General features: G+C 39.5%; 1 protein-coding gene across 1 annotated transcript in view; it reads right to left on the bottom strand.

Annotated features, from left to right (window-relative positions):
• PLPPR4 (phospholipid phosphatase related 4) overlaps positions 1-14,483 on the bottom strand; it is a 60,144-nt gene that overhangs the window by 30,407 nt on the left and 15,254 nt on the right. The window lies entirely within an intron of this gene.

The raw sequence follows: 14,483 nt of genomic DNA, 5'->3' as shown, positions 1-14,483 counted from the left end.
TCCCCAGGTTACATACAAGATAGGGACTGTAGGTTTGTTCTTAAGTTGAATTTGTATGTAAGTCGGAACTGGTACATATTGTAGGGGAAACTCTAGCCAAACATTTCTCCAGAGCTCAGTTTTTTTCTCCCACACCTCACTTCCCTTAGTCCTTTATTCTCAAGCTGAGGTGTCTGCTGAGAAAAGCCACTCTGCGTCTCCCTGGTCTGCTGGGGGGAAGCAGCTAGTGCGGGGTTGCCTCACCCCGTTTGTAAGTAGAGATCCGATGTAAGTCGGATCCATGTAACCCGGGGACTGCCTGTAATTCAGTTTCCCATACTTCTGTGATAATAGCTGAATATTCCCATATAAGCCTTTAGTCAGTTGAGCTGGTAAAACTATTTGTGGCAATCTTATTTCCCAAACAATTTAGCTTTTTTCATCTGTGAGACATTCATGAACATGTTGATATTTTCAAATGTAGGCTCCAAACCTAAATCACAGGCAAGTCTACATTACACGAGGCTTCTGAAAGAAGATATGCAAATGTGGCTCAAATTTGCATATCTTCTGGGTTTTTTTCCCGGGAAGAGGCTTTTCCAATATTTGGCCCATTTATATGGGGTCAAATATCGGAAACCCCCCCTCTTTCAAAAGCCTCTTGTAAACCTCCTTTTAGGAGGAATAAAAGGGCTTTTGAAAGAGGATTTTTTTTTCTGATATTTGTCCCTGTGTAGACAGGCCAAATATTGGAAAAGCCTCTTCTGGGAAAAAAAACGGAAGAAGATATGCAAATTCAAGCCGAATTTGCATATGTTCTTTTGGAAGCCGCGTGTAGTCTAGACGTGCCCTATATAGTGAATTCAGGATTACCTTTACACATGCGTGGAGCCCCAAGGATTACAATATACAGGTGCACTGTTGCAGGATTAGGGCTTCATTTCTGATTCATAATTGTTTGACAAAAAGATTACACATTTGTATACCACTATATGGGTTGTTAATAAAGTAATATTTTCTATTTATAGTGAATGATTGTTCAGCTAAATCGCATGGCATTGTTTCTGTTTATTGCTTGCCTGACTTATTCATCAAAAATGTCAAATGCCTTTGCTCTTCTTGCATATATTTTATCAGCTCTTCAACCAGACTAGATTTCACACTTGACCCGGAAGTACAACAGCTTCCTGTTTACTCTTGCCTTTTGTTTAGGGTCCTTCAGCCAGTTTTCAATTCACATGATAGTGTATATACACTAGCCAATTTGAATTCAATTTCTAAGGAAGGTTTAATGAAAAACTGTATGCAATGCTTTACTTTAAGCTATCTATTTAATTGCCTTCTCCTATTCATTTTGGGTAAAGGATTTTTTTTTCTATTAAAAAAACAATTAATTTTGTCTGGCAGGATTTATTCCTATAGAAAGCATTGATTATTATAGGTCATAGCTTCTTTATCATCTAGATGTTTAGTGATTTTTATCCCTTACAAATTAGTTTTATTAATTTATTAAGGAGAAAAGTTAGACTTATGAGGGAAACTTCACCCAGGCTCTCCATGAGCTTCTGAAAGCACCGATTCTACGAGAGGGTCTTCTTTTGCAGATAGAGTATGTGGGAAGTTGTGGCAATGGCAAGCAGGCAAAAGCACACTTCTAGGAGTGTGCATGTGTAACCTACATGCCTATTGGGTGAAGTTCACTGTCCCATGTAGTGGCACTTACAGAGATAGAGAATGAGTTTGCTCTAATGCCTTAGCTGAGAGCATTTGGCCTTTAGCTCAAATGGTAGACACTCATACACTAAACTGTTACATTTGCTTTTTCTTTAGTCCTTAATATAGCTAAAAATGCAAACTTGCAAGGTCTACATAGACTATAGCTACTGCACCATTCAATGAAGATATTTCATAGCACCAAACATGAATTATTCTATTTCCCTGGCAGAAAATATTCTTCCATGGCAACACATCATCCTGTGGAAAAAATGGAATTTTCCTTCAGAACTTAATGCATCACTGGATTATGCTGCTTTTGAAATCTTCAATGTACATTTGATAAAAATGGATAAAGACAAAATTATACATATCCATTGTAGAGTAAAACAAAGTAAAGATTTAGTGTGTGATGTGTATCACGTGACAAGATAATGAATGATAATGTTTGTAAAGGGCCGTGGAAAACCGTCTGGGTCCACTAACTGGCCATTTCCAAACTTTAATTTCTTTTCTTTTCTTTTTTATTTTTTTAGGTGAAGGCTTTTTTAAAAGAAAATATAATTTTAGGTGTGGAATGAAAGAGGCTGTTAGATGGACTCTGCTGAAATATTCTTTATAATGGAGCTTAGTTTCTGAAAATATCAGAATAGCCTTGAGTGCTATAGTACAAAGAGCCAGAGTTGGTGGGCCCCAAGATAAGATAGAAAGGGTCCAACTCAGGGGGTCCTGGAGGGAGCTGGGCCTTTAGTGAAAGGGGGAGGGCTGGGGGTCTTCAGTGCTGCCCACACTGCACAGGGCTTCAGCAGTGAGGTAAAGGGCCTATGGCTCCATCCACTGATGCTCCTCTGGTAGTCATGACACTGGCCAGGAATCCTAGGCCCTTTTAAATTATTGGGTCTAGGGACTGCCACCCATTTTTCCCCCATCTTCAGTCAGCAGCCCTGTAAAGAGCTGCAGAGTTTAGCTTATCTTCAAAATTATTGCTATGAAAAGTGTGCTGAAGGTAGTCTAAGGAATAACTTTGCATGACTTGCTCTCTGGTGTCAGGTCATTATGTTGTAATTTCAGTTTTAGGCTCATTCTGATTGCATAGGAAAGGAATGTGAATTGACATCCCGAAGAAAAAGCAAAGAGTTGGCATTTCCAAGAGTATCTTGAATATAACACAATAAATCTATTAGATTTACTTAAATAAATAGTAAATGCATCCAATTTTTGAATTTTATTATTTTTGCTATCATTGGAAACACCAAAGTTCTTTAGCTAGATGAATTATTTAAGTTCCATCTCAGACTACGCACTCCAGATAACTCCATTTGACTTCAGTGACAGCCAGGCATATGCAGTGACTCAGGTCAAGTCTACACTAGACCTGGGGGTCAGCTTAAAGTATACAACTCCAACTATGTGTGATACAGAGAATATGTAGATGGAGTCAGCTGAGCTTGGAGGTGTTCCCAAGGTGGGAGGACGATGGGAGAAAACGCTCCTGTCAGCTTTGTTACTCCTCATGACTGCAAGGAGTACAGGCACTGGCTGGAGCTGCCATCAGTATTCGATTTACAGATCTAAACTAGACCCACTAAATTGAATGCTAGAACGTTGATCTCCGGCACAGTGAGTGAAGATGTGCCCTCAGTATGATTGCATGGTAATGCAAAGAACAAGGAGCTTAAGGGACAGTCACAGTCCCTGTGCTCAGGGGATCACTGAGATTGCTTCTGGGTGCACAAATAACTGCAGATGGGATGGGAGGAAGAAGGGTCATAGTGAGGTAATATCCCCTTATTCCACTCAACCCAGAGTTGTTCAGGTTTGCAGAAGGAGCAGCTTGAGAGAGATCCATTTGGTGGAATGGTGCAGCATACATGTTAGCCCCTCCCACTGGAAAACTCAGAAACCTGGAAAATCCATGGCCAGTGCAGCCCCTCTGTTGTGGCTAAATAGTAACCTGGGTCTATACACAGTCTGATTTCACTGATACCATATAACACTGTTTATGCAACTGTAAAATCTGACATAAAAATCATTATTATTATTTGCATTACAGTGGGACCTAAGAGTGTCAACTGAAATCAGAGCCCACATTGTGGTAGGTACTGCATAAACCACATAATTAGAGACAGTCCTTGCTTCCAAGAGCTAAATTGGCATGGGAGGCAAAGGAATAATAATTCTACTGCTTACAGAAGAGGAGTTGAGACACAAAGAGATTATTTGGTTTGCTCCAGACCATGCTAGAGTGGAACCCAGATTTCTTGAGTTTTAGGGCAGTACCTTACCCACAATCCATATTTCCTTTCTGACTGATTCCCAGCTATAGAAATTGCATTTATATGGTGAGATTGAGCTATTTTTAAATGCAAAATATTTTAAATAGTCATATAATGAATTAATTTGAATACCTTTTATTTTCAAATGTTATCTGCAGTTTCATTATTACTAATTACAGTACAAAATCCAGGAAACACCAACATTTAACAGTGATGCTTAGGAACCTCAGCAAAGGACAGGACCCCCCCCCCCCCCCCACTGTGCTTTTCACTTCTATGTTTACCATATTCTTTCTGAATATAACCATGTCCTCCCCAAAAACAAAAAGAACTCTAAAGGCATAATAACCCCTACAATAATTTCTCAGAAATGCTAATGAATACTTTTATAGACAATTTGCAATATACTCTGTCATGTCCCATACAACATCTTGTTCTCAAGGACAAGACCATTCTCATATCTTTTTTTCACAAGGTAAACATAAAATGTGTCTTTAAAAAGGCAAAAGAAAGACAAGTGTTTATTCAATATTCTAAAAATTATAAATGGCTGTTTTAAAATATGAATATTTATTGAGAATTCTGCTTAGGGCTGGATTAGGGTTGTAATTTCAGGCATTAGTTTCTGACACCCTAACATGTCAGACATAATAAGATGGTAATAATGTGCATTGTTTTAATTACTAAATAGAAATTACTTTTCTTGTTTCTAATTGGAATAAAAAAAGAAAACCAAAATACCCAGGCTAATGAGTCTTCATATTCTCACATGTTCAGGCAATTTAAGAAATATCTGACTTTTAACTTCTGTTTTGGATTATAATTTACCTTTGGAAACAGAAAAGCTGATCCAAGCCTAGTGAAATCAGTGGAAAGATTCCCATTGGTTTCAAAGGACCTTGTATTAGGACCACAGACAGCACAGTTAGGAGAAGACCTAATTACGAAACTTCAAATATTGCCCATTTTTGGCCACATTTTCATGAACCCACCCTCTCTCCCCCCACACACCTTTTTCTCCCTACTCTAATGAGGAGGCTTTCTTAAATCGAAGATTTGTATTATTCATTATTATGATAATTATTATTTATATTGTAGGAGACCTAGCCCTATCATGTAATCCCCTAAAAAAGCTTAACAAGGGGTAAACATATATGCAAATATTTTCAGGAGATGAATAAAGGTCAAATGCTCCTTTGTGTTGCATAATGTAGTTCAAAACATAGGACCCTAATTAGTCAGCAAGACCTAATCCTTGTGGAAGTGGCCCCAGATCTGGTGGAAGCTCCTTCGAGAGGTTGTTGTAAACTTATCTATTCATAGTTTTGAATGCATGGGAAGGGAAAATGTCAGGCACCAGTTACTCTGCACTGAATGTCTAGTAGAAATCTCAGAGGGTGTCAGTCCTGAGTCTGTTACCAATCAATATTTTCATTAATGACCTGACAAGTAAGCATTTAACATTTACAGGGAAGAGGTTGCAAACACTTTGGAAGAGAGGATGAGAATTCAAAATGACTTTGCCAAATTGGAGAATTGGTGAAATCAATAAAAATGAAATTAAATAAAGAGGTGCAAATTACTTAATTTAGGAAGGAAAAATCAAATGCACTGTTACAAAATGGGAATAACTAGCTAGTGTAATATTGCTGAAAAGAATTTGGAGGTGACAGTGGAGCACAGATTGAGTATGAGTTAACACTGGAATGCAGGTGCCAAAAAGTCTAATACATTCTGGGGTGTTGTGACATTATGGAATTGTGTTATGAATATAAAAATCATTGTTGCAACCACTATTATGTGTTTGTACCAAATCTTATAAAAGTGGGCCAATTAAGATGTCCATGAAAAGCTTATGATTCTCTTATTCTGTTTAAACTGCTCATATGGATGTATCATTGTTGTATTTGAAAATATGAGTATTGTCGATATATTTGTATTGCATATGTTTGCTTCCGGGAGATATCAACAGGAGGCTGTTGTGAAAGGGCTGTTAATCTAGTGAATAGAAGTACTTGACTAACAATGTAGCCTGGGTGGTGACAATACACATCTGATGAGCCTCTCTGTGAATGTTCACATTGTTGGAAAGCAGGCTTTTTCTGTCCATGGCCTTCCCGTATAGCCCATCCTGCCACACAAGGCCCCTCACAGAAAACTCAGACTGTGAGATACTCAGAGAAGCATGGGGAGCACAATGTAGCTTTCTGTAAAACGGGATTTGGCCTTGTAGGCATCATAGAACAGGGAGGTGAGCATGAAAAAATAGAACACAAGCTGCAAGAGATAAATAAGACTCTCTTGACCAGTCCTTGAAAGCAGGGAGGTAGGCATAGGGAGATAAGATGCAACTGCCATGCTCACTGACCATGCCCACACCCAGCACTGTCCACGAGGCCATCAGGCGGGCATCATGAAAAATCCTATAGGGCAGTATTTCACGTTACCTCATTACCAGCCTATCAGGCCCGGCCAAGGAACTAACCCAAATAAGGTACCGGATATCAGGTTATGTTATAAAAGACCCTCAACCCCTTTGTTCGATGGAGGTTCCGTGTATTGAGGGCACGTGTCTTTTTTTTTTTTTTTTTTGCCCGGCTAAAGGATTGATCACCCTGAGGCTGCCTCCCCACCCTTCGAGTCAAATATAGGGGTGCATGAGTCCTGAGCATGCTCCGAGTTCTAACGTATCTTTGTGTTGTTATCGTTGCTGGATTTGTAAGTATTGCTTCTTAAATGTATTAGTTATTGGTTTAATTAATAGTTATATTGTGTTAATTTCACTGTGTATTTCTGTAAAGTGTATCTAAGTTCTGTTAACCACACTGTGTTAATCGTATAATTTTGTGTAGTGTAGTAGTGTTGTATTTAGGTTAAGTATAAGTGTTGGAAATAGAAGCCCAGGAGTTGTTAAGTTGTAAAAGTAGATTTATGACTAACTCCACCAGCTGCCCTAAAATAACCACAGAGGGGCTGGCTTTAGACAGAGTTTTTATTATCATTATATTGTCTTTGTTTTTGTATTTTTGTTAAGCAAATTAGAGACAGTGATTTAATATAAGTAAATTGTAATCTAGGAATTGTAATCAGTTAGGTATAGTTGTGTTCAAGTTTTCTACCCTGTAAAAGCATTAGGCAATTGTTAGTTAAAAAGACCATTTTCTAATTGTTGGTTTTGATAAAAGAATCATTCCACATAATAAAGATCATTTGTTTTACACCATCATCCAGTAGTTTTCACTAGGTAATCGGCTTTAACCCTTGAGGCTTCCACCACATCACCGAACCAAGGTGTAACACACATCAGCATGGGAATGATGGTTGCTTCCTAAAAAAAGGACTGAGTCATGCAGGAACAGGTGACTCTCATGTGCCAAACTCCATCTTGGGACATACTTTTATACAGTGAAGACAATGGGATTCCCTACACACGGCCTAGGATATAAAAAGGGCCCAGGTTTCTCCATTTGTCTTCAGTCCAGCTCCTCACCTCTGGAGGATCTTTACTATGAACTAAAGCTTTCAAGGACTTGTAACCCATCCTAACAGAGGATGCACTTTGGAGAGCTGATTTAAAACAGAAGATGATTCCACCTCTGCTACCAGCTTGCACCAATAATTTTGCAATTGGTATGTGTATTGGATTCCTTTAACAGTTTTAACTCTGATCCTTTCTTTCTTTTTTTAAATCAATAAACCTTTAGCTCAGTGGTCACCAACCAGTCGCAATTGACTGGTCAGCCCTGGAGACTCTCCAGGTGGATCACAATCTCTGGCAGGAAGCAGGCTTGCTGATAAGCAGAGCTTCACAGCCGGCCGTGTGTGTTCAGGTGTCCTCCCCCCATGTTGCTCCCTCTTGCCGTGGCTGCTGGCTGGCTGGCTGGCTGTGCACAGCCTGGAAGGAGAGGGGACACTCATGTCAGAGTGTCCCCCTACCTCTGTAACCCATCTCCACACAACAGGAAAGAGGGAGGCCAGCTTGTTATTCATCATTTGTACCCAGTGATTGGTTGAATTTCGGGTCCAGTGGTCCGTGCTGCAAGTCTGAGGGAAGGGCCTTTAGAAGCCCGTCCACCTCCTCTAATTCAAACAGTGATTGTCTCAGACTCAGAGCACTCCTGAGTGTATGAGATTGTCTGTCTGCATTTCTTAGAGACAGAACCCTCTTTCTGAGATTTCCTCAGCATCCAGCTTTCATAGTCTCTTTCTGTTACACACACACACACACACACACACTTTTCCTCCTCTCTTCCTCTTCCTGTCCTTCTACCCCATCTCCGCAAAGTAGGGAACAAGAGACATAGTTAGGGTTGCCAGATGGTTTCAACAAAAATACCAGACACATTTGACATTACATCACAATCTACATGACATCTTATTTAGAGAATATCAGACATTTCTATTTTCTCATTTCTATTTTCTCAATTTGTTTCCTGAACAGAAAGCTCAAATACTGGACTGTCTGGTTCAAAACTGGATACCTGGCGACCCTAGACATAACTTGGGTCAGGACAGGAGGACTGGAAGCTGCTGTGGTCTGAGGTCTACTCTGAATGGTGAGTGCCAGTGCACTGTTTTTGAGATTTTCCTAGTAGCCAGCTTATAGTCTCTTTCTCTCTCACACACACACACATACACAACATCTGGGTTACATACAGTCTCTTTCACACTGACCTCCCAACACACACTCGTATTGTACTTATTACAATATATTGTATAAATAGTCTCTGTAATTTTTGTCTTTCAAAGTATTTAAGGGTGTTCACTGATCTATGAATTTCATTTTAATTTCTATTTTTCTTACACTTGAATTTAATTCTTTGAGTAGTGAGTTCTAAAATGCCTAACCTGTTCATCCATATTGTAATTTTTAAAAAAATACATCTTGGTTTTTTGTTTCTACTGGGGGTGCCCATTGGCCAGAAACAGCCCCCTTCCAAAGCCAGCATCTCATGTTCCTTCCTGAACCCTATACCTCCTTCCCCAGACCAGAGCAAGTACCCCACAACCCTTCTTATACCCCTGCCCCATCTGAGCCAGTACCCTGTACCCCCTTGTGCATCCCAATACTCTGTCCAACCCAGAGCCACTCCTGCACCCAAACGCCTTCCCTGAGCTTGCACTCCTCACCCAAATGCTCAGCTCCAGCCCAGAGTCCACAGATGAGCAGTGGGGAGAGCAAGTGGGGGGTGGGGATAGATTGGTAACGCAGGGCTTTGAGGAAGGGGTAGGGCTTCAGCAAAGAGGCAGTGTAGCTCTTCAGTTGCCCTTACATTAAAAAAAAGTAATCCTGGGCACAAAGAAATTGGAGACTACTGCTTTAGACTGTGGAATCTAGAGGACTGGCTAGAAGCGTGCTCTTTTGCAGTAAGGTCTGAGTTATAAATTGACCTGCAAGTGTGGCTGGTCCTTTGGGATCAGAAGAACCTTTTTCGATTTGGTGAGATTGATTTTTCATAACCTCTCACCTGTACAGGGAATAGTACTGCCGGTGGCACAGGAGAACTGGAGTGTCTAAGGAAATTGCTTGTATGACTTCTTGCTAGTATTTTGTTACAGGTGTACTTTATAGTGGAGGACCTCTGTCTTAGGCCGTAAGTAGCCCTCCCTCTAAGTAATTCACCCTGAATTGACACACACAGCAGTGCCCTCAGAAAACCTCCTATATCACAGGTGTATTAACAGTAGTGTTATATGTAAGATATCAAAGTTAATTGTCCTGATCTACTTGTCACTGGCAATGCTTCAGCTGGAGTAATATGTCCATTTCTGTGTGCCACACTTTAGGAGAGAGATGAGCAAATTGGAACTATACCAGCAGAAAGCAACAAAAAATGATAAAATATTTAGAAAACCTGATCTATGCGGGCAGGTTAAAAAAATGTGGTGTATGTAGTCAATCTTCAAGTCACCAGGGCCTGATGAAACGCACCCTAGAATACTCAAGAAGCTGAGTAAGGAGATGAGAGTGATTAGTTATTATCTTTAAAAAGTCATAGAAGACAGGAGAGATTCCAGAAGATTGGAAAAGGGCAGATATAGTGCCCATCTATTGAAAAGGGAAATAAATTCAACACACGGAATTATAGACCAGTCACCTTAAATTCTGTACCAAAAAAGATAATGGAGCAAATAATCCTTTGACAAACAGGATAAGGTCATAAATAATAGTCAACATGGATTTGTCAAGAACAAATTTTATCAAACCAAACTAATATCCAGTCCAAAAAAAAAAAAAAAAGGCTAACAAGCCTTTTGGATAAGGGAAGTGGCAGATGTGGTATATCTAGACCTTAGTAGGGCATTTGATATAGTCTTGGTTGACCTTCTCATTAACAAACTAGGGAAATACAACATATATGGAGCTACTAGAAAATGGGTGCAAACTTGTTGGCTAATGATTCCCAGAGAGTAGTTATAAATGGTTCACAGTCATGCAGGAAGGGCATAACAAGTGGGTTCCACAGGAATTAGTTCTGTTCAATATCTAGATATTGGCATAGACAGTACGCTTATAAAGTTTGCAGATGATACCAAGCTGGGAGGGGTTGCAAGTGCTTTGGAGGACAGGCTTATAATTCAAAATGATCTGGACAAACTAGAGAAATTGTCTGAAGTAAACCGGATGAATTCCAATAAGGACAAATGCAAAGTATCCCACTTAGGAAGGAACAATCAGTTGCTCATGTACAAAATGGGAAATGACTGGGAAGGAGTACTGCAAAAAGGGATCTACAGGTCATAGTGAACTGTAGCTAAATATGAATCAACAGTGTAATACTATTGAAAAAAAAAGCAAACATAATTTTGGAATGTGTTATCAGGAGTCTATAAGTAAGTAATTCTGCTCTACTCCACACTAATTAGGCCTCAAGTGGAGTACTGTGTTCAAATCTGAGCTCCACATTTCAGGAAAGATGTGGACAATTTGGAAAAAGTCCAGAGAAGAGCAACGCATATGATGAAAGGCCAAATAAACACATCATATGAGGAAAGATAGAAAGAATTGGGTTTGTTTAGTCTGGAAAAGGGAAGACTGAGAGGGGACATAACAGCTTTCAGGAACCTAACAGGCTGTTACAAGGAGGAATGAAAAATTATTCTCCTTAACCTCCAATGACAGGACAAGAAGCAATGGGCTTAAATTGCACCAGGGATGTTTAGGTTGGACATTAGGAAAAACTTCCTAACTGTCCGGGTCATTAAGAACTGGAATAAATTACCTAGGGAGGTTGTAGAATCTCTATAATTGGAAATCTTTAAGAGCAGGTTAGATAAACACCTATCATGGATGATCTAGATCAGCGTTTGCCAAACAATGGGCCGCGGCCCGGTCCAGGCCTTAGCGGGGCTGCCAGGGTGTTCCGGGCTCCAAACATGCCCGTGCGAAATCGCGTCCCCGAGCCCTATCCCGGGCTGGACGGAGGATGCAGCCGGGAGATCCGGCCTCCCAACGTGCCCGTGAGCGCCGCATCCCCAAGCCCTGGCTTGGGCTGCATGGAGGATGCAGCTGGGAGTTCTGGGTTCCCAGACTGCCCATGCGGCGCCACGTCCCCAAGCCCTGGGCCAGGCTGGACGGAGGATGCAGCCAGGGTTGCTGGACGGTTGTGGTCTCCATGGGTGAGTGGTGGACTACTTCTTATGGGAATTCAGTGGCTCCTCCAAAGGGCAGGCTCTCTGTAGGGGCAGCACAATGCCAGGGAGCGCAGACCACCTGGCAAGGGCAGCGGGAAAGGGCTTCATCTCCTCAGAAGCATGTGTATTTTCATGCAGACAAGCGTGTGTCATTGGTTTTCCTGTCATGTGATACAGCAGCCTCAGCTTGTTTCTGCACAGTGGGACAACGTGCACGCCCTCTTAAGTTAACTGCTTAAGTTTTCTTCATTTATTTTCAACAACATCCCCTCTCATTTTCATCTTCAATATGGATAAATGGCTGAAGAATGTGACTGGAAATACAACTAAAAATGTTTGAATGATGTGCAGTCTAGTAAAAGTGAGAATAAGAAGATAAAAATTCCTTGGACCACAATTATTCTGATGAGTATTTGAAATTTGGTTTTATAAGTGTTGGTAGTGATAATCACTTTCCATTATGCATAATCTGTCACACAGAACTATCCAACGAGTGCATGAAACCATCAAAACTGAAACGCCATTTGGAATGCAAACATCCAGAATACGCGAGTAAGCCCATAGATTTTTTCATAAATAAGAGAAATGAATTAGCTTTTGCTAAAAAAAAGCATGAAAAGTACACTTTCTATGGCCTCTTCAAATGAAAACCTTGTGTTGGCTTTATATGAAGTTTCAAAACTAATAGCCAAGACAGGTTACCCACATACTGTTGGTGAAAGGTTAATACTTCCTGCATTGCATATTATTACATCCTGTATTTATGGAGGAAAAAAGGGAAATCAGTTGGGTTCTCTGTCTTTTTCCAACAATACAGTGAAATGTAGAATTGAAGAAATGGCGAAAAATATTGAAGAAATGCTCATTCATCGAATACAGAATAGTCAGTTTTTTGCATTACAATTGGATAAAAGCACTGATGCCAATTTGATGTGTTTTTTTAGATATAATTATGAAAGCTCCATTCAAGAAGATCTCTTATTTTGTAAACCACTTCCAACAAGAACAACGGCTGCCGAAATTTTTAAGCTAATTAATTATTTTATTATTCAAAGCGATATTGACTGGAAAAAGTGTGTTGGACTGAGCAGTGATGGGGCTCGAGCAATGGCAGAGTCTCGCACTGGGCTTGTCCCGCGGATTCGAGCTGTAGTGCCTGATTGTGTATGGGTGCACTGTAATATTCACAGAGAGGTACTAGCTGTGAAAACTATGCCATCACTTTTGAGTTCCACTCTTCAAGAATGTGTGAAGTTTATAAATTATATAAAATCTCGTCCTTTGAATTCCAGAATCTTTACTGCTTTGTGCAACAAATTAGGAAGTGAACATGAGCATCTCTTGCTACACTATAAGGTTCGATGGCTGTCGAAAGGAAACATTTTTAAAAGACTCTTTGAAATGAAGGATGAAGTTTTATTGTTCTTGGAGTGACTCCCTCCATGGGCAAAAGATGTTATATTTACATTTAAAGACAGGTTTCATGAATTTGATTGGTTAACAATGGTGCCTTACTTAAGTGACATATTTTGTCTTTTAAATGATTTAAGTTTGAATTTACAAGGCACTAAAATTAATATTTTCAAAGTTCAGGAAAAAGTTGAGGCAACAATTTAAAAACTTTGTTTATTGGCACAGCAAGTTAACAAGAGAAACTTTAAGTCTTTTTGTATTTTAACTGAATTATAAGAAAAATATGATTAAACTAATATCTCAGATGCGATTTCTGCGGCAATCCAAGAACACTTCTTGGGGCTAATATCAAGTTTAAATGAATATTTACCTCCAATTGATGCCAGTAAAATGTGGATTAAGAACCCGTTTACTGTTGGCACAGAAAATGAAATACTACAACTGAGTGCATCAGAAGTGGATTCATTAATTGAACTTTCCAGTGACTCTGCCTTAAAAGAGAACTTTGATAAACTCTCCTTGATTGATTTTTGGTTGAGCTGTAGAAATGAATATTCACATTTATCTGAGAAAGAAGTCAAATTCTTAATGCCTTTCATTCTGACGTATAAGTGTGAAACTAGTTTCTCATCTTTGGTTTTTTTCAAAAATAAATATAGAAATAGATTGAATGTTGAATCAGATTTGAGGATAAAACTTTCTTCTTTTGCTCCTGACATAAAGTTGCTATGTGATGCAAAACAACATCACCCATCCCATTAATTTTCTTTTTAGTTATTTAAAAGCTATAAAGTGCACACAAATGACATATTCAACTCACTCAATTATAAATAAACAAACTTTACAACTGTTAAAATTCTACTGGTTAAATTGTAATTGAGATTTATGTGATGTACTGATGTTATGAATAAATAATACATAATGAAAATGTATTCATTTTTCTTTTTTTTTAATATGCATTTATATTTTTGGGCTGCAAAAAACAATACTAAAATAGGTTCCAACTAAAGTAAAAAGTTTGGGAAACCCTGGTCTAGCCAGCTTTCTATCCATCTTACAGTCCACTTATCCAATCCATATTCCCTTAACTTTCTGGCAAGAATATTGTGGGTGAGCGTATCAAAAGTTTTGCTAAAGCAGGCACTGGTGGCTTTGGGAGGACTAGAAACTTATCTGCATATTCATCATTTGCTTAATGAATATGTAAATATGCAAATGAATGTTACCGGTTCTCCAAAAGCTCCTTAATGGATTTACTGGTCCCCGTGTCAAAAAGTTTGGGAACCCTTGGGCTAGATGATTTTTGGTCCCGCCCTGAGTGCAGAGGACAGGACTTGATGACTTCTTGAGGTTCCTTACAGTTCTAACAAAATGCAGGACAATGTAGCACTTTAAAGACTAACAAGATGGTTTATTAGATGATGAGCTTTCGTGGGCCAGACCCACTTCCTCAGATCTGAGGAAGTG

This window comes from Pelodiscus sinensis, chromosome 9 (assembly GCF_052426305.1).
Source record: "Pelodiscus sinensis isolate ZL-2025 chromosome 9, ASM5242630v1, whole genome shotgun sequence".
NCBI classification, from domain to species: domain Eukaryota; kingdom Metazoa; phylum Chordata; order Testudines; family Trionychidae; genus Pelodiscus; species Pelodiscus sinensis.
Note: the sequence above shows the minus strand (reverse complement) of the source record. Positions and strands in the feature narration are given on the sequence as shown.